This window comes from Panthera pardus, unplaced genomic scaffold (genome assembly GCF_024362965.1).
Source record: "Panthera pardus isolate Hobbes unplaced genomic scaffold, ASM2436296v1 HiC_scaffold_15, whole genome shotgun sequence".
Taxonomy (NCBI): Eukaryota; Metazoa; Chordata; class Mammalia; order Carnivora; family Felidae; genus Panthera; species Panthera pardus.
Window position 1 is genome coordinate 33,931,252 of NW_026526710.1, and position 3,123 is coordinate 33,934,374.

The window sequence follows — 3,123 nt, forward strand, 5'->3', positions numbered from 1 at the left end:
TTCTTTCTCCGCTCATGCTATTTTTTTTTTTTTTTTTTTTGGAATCTAATTTCTCTTTGAACCCACTCTGCTCTAACTTGATCTCTATTCTCGGCAAATGACTTTGACTTTTACTGTACTGAGAGCAAAGAAAAAGAGGCAGGGAACAATATAATGGGAATTCTCGTGATTTCCTGTAGCCCTGTGCTTAATTCTATCAGCCTCCCTGTTTCCCCCTTCTCTGTTCTCACTGTGGCGTGTGCGCGCTTCGGCAGCACATAGACTAAAATTGGAAGGATACAGAGGAGATTTGCATGGCCCCTGGCAAGGATGACAGGCGGATTTGTTCTCACTGTGGCATAATGAGCCCCCAGCCCCACCTCAAGGCTTTATCTTCCCTCTTTTTTGCTGGATCTCCTCCAATTTCACCTTCTTAGGACCTAGTCTATTCATCATCCACTTTCCTCAGTCTATGTTAGTGTTTCCGTCTTTAAAGGAATGTTTGCCATGACCCCTAATTGCGTTCAGTATTTCCATCTCAACGAAAGAAACCTTCCCTGGGTCTGGGTTCTAGGTTGACATGGCTCACAGCCTATGTTCTTCCTTCCCTTTACCACCAAGCTTCTCAGAAGAACCCTGTTTCCTGCTTCATTCTTCAACCAGTAATCTGACTGCCGCTCTCCCTCTTCGTGGAAACTAGTTTTGTCGAGATCATCTATGATTATTCTGTTTTCACGCCCAACGGCCACTTCTAGTCTTTATCTAGTCTTTATTCTAGTCTTTATTCTAGTCTCAATCTGTTCGATTGCCCTCAGAGAGTTCTGTTCACGAACTCCTCCTGTTTAAAATATTCTTTTCTTGGGGCGCCTGGGTGGCTCAGTCGGTTAAGCGTCCGACTTCGGCTCAGGTCATGATGTCACGGTCGGTGGGTTCGAGCCCCGCGTCGGGCTCTGTGCTGACAGCTCAGAGCCTGGAGCCTGTTTCAGATTCTGTGTCTCCTTCTCTCTGTGACCCTCCCCCGTTCATGCTCTGTCTCTCTCTGTCTCAAAAATAAACGTTAAAAAAAAAAATTTTAAAAAAATATTCTTTTTCTCATCTTTTGAGATTTCACACGCTCTTTGATTTCCTTCTACCTCTTTGCCTACCCAGTCTCAGGATCCTTTGCCAGCTCCTGTTCCTATAACGTGGCATTCCCCAGGCTTCTCTCCTGGGATTTTTGTCGCGTCTCAATTCATCATCCTCCTGGTGGACTGCAACAACTTCCAAAGTGTCAGGGATTAGGGAAGCCCGAAGCCATGACTCCAGTCCAGTTTCACTCTGAATTCTAAGCTTCCACAGACTTCTGCCCAGCAGATAATGTCCCTTAAATGTCTCCTCAGCCTTTCAAGCTCAACGTGTTTACATATAAAGCTCTCAGCTTCTCCCAAATTATAATTTCCCCTATTTATCCTATCCCAGTGAGGGGACCTACTTCTTACTCAGTTGCCAAAACCAAAAAAACACTGGGCGTTGCCTTAGGCTCTTCCCTTCCCCACAGATATGCACTGTTGACATATCTAAAGGCAACATCAGAGCCCTACGGCTTTCGTCTCTCACTGATTCTGCCTATCATGTCACTGAGGTAACTACCCCATCTGCCTCTGACCTCTACCTGCCCCGGGCCTGGCCGCTCTCCACCCCACCCCCTTGGGCGCCCACAGGAGTCTTTCTACCACCCAAACAAAATGAAAAATTCACTCCCCTGACTAAAATTCTATTCCATGATGCTTGTTATGCTATAACAAGGCACTTCCCAATCCTTCTGCTTTGTGGATTAATAAGTTTTATTCCCCTGTCCTAATGTTCTGTAATTGAAAAAAAACCAAAAAACTGCAGAATGGAATGCCCCATAAATTCGCAGGTTACTGGCACATACTTTTGCCTATTCGTTTCCTTTTCCCAGGAGCAACTGTCCCTTCTCCCTCTCGAATTCATCTCACTAATTCTTACTCACCAGATGTCAACTTCCAGCTCACCTCCTCTAGGAAGATTTCATTGCCCTTTCCCTCTCTTTTTTTTTCCCCACTGACTAACTGTCCCCCCATGCAGGCACTCTAGTTTTTACTATAAATTTGATATTCAATAATTAATTGGTGGTGGGGTCCTTCTTGTTCTTCTTCATGTTCTTGTTCTCCCCGTCCCCTCCTCCTCCTCCTCCCCCCTCCTCCTCCTTCTTCCTCCTCCTTTTCTTTCCTCCTCCTTGCAGGGAGAGAAAAGACACCTTTCGCCTTTGCAAGGTGAACATCAGTTAGGATGAGTTAGTATCCCTCTTTACCGTTGTTCTATGGAGACTGAAGATGTGTGGCCTCATGGCCTTTAACAGTGGTGTTGGGGTAGTAACCTAGAAGATGCCCGGGGAATGGAGGAAATTCCTCTTGGATGACTGCAAGGAATGCTAAGGAAGGGGAAGGGGAAGGCAAAAGCTAAGTCAGAGACCACCCAAAACACAGTCCCTACAAACTAGTGGAATTACTCTGGGCCCTTCTACGACGTAATATTCACAAAAATAAAGAATTAAACATAAAGAACATGTATGCCGAGTTGGCTCACATGTTCCGGTGACCTTGATTGACATGGAATGTATTATTTTCTCTACTTTTAAGGTCAAATGCTTACGGGTTCTAAGTTGTACCTAAAATTTGTATCCTTTGCTTGTGAGAAGAACATGAAACTCTTTATTTTATTAACACTACATAATATGCTTTTCAAGTTGTCAGGACGGTAAATATTCAAATGAAAAAAAAGCCTTTGTGCTTTAGTAACATGCACACCCTTTGTTCTGGATAATGAGCACAAATATAAAAGCCTAATTATCACTGCTGTTTTACACTCCATGGAGTGTTGACAACCTGTGAGACACCTTATAGCGTATAGGAAAAATACGGTGTGTGACCTGAATGAAGATTGATAGTCCTTTAAGAGGACTGATTTTCAACTGGTCACCCAACATGCCATAATATTTGCTAAAATTGTTTCAAAGAATAATTCTTGTCCTTATTTTTATTATTATTGGTAGCAAGTAATAGGTATGATACATTACGCGATGTCAGGTTAGTCTTAAGTGTTAAACATATAAAAACAAAGATACTATTTATGAGGTGTATT

The 3,123-nt window shown here is 43.3% G+C and overlaps 1 pseudogene; it reads left to right on the forward strand.

The window, feature by feature from the left end:
- Positions 1-238: 238 nt before the first annotated feature.
- On the forward strand, positions 239-315 carry LOC128777131 (U6 spliceosomal RNA; annotated as a pseudogene).
- The last annotated feature ends 2,808 nt before the right edge of the window (positions 316-3,123 follow it).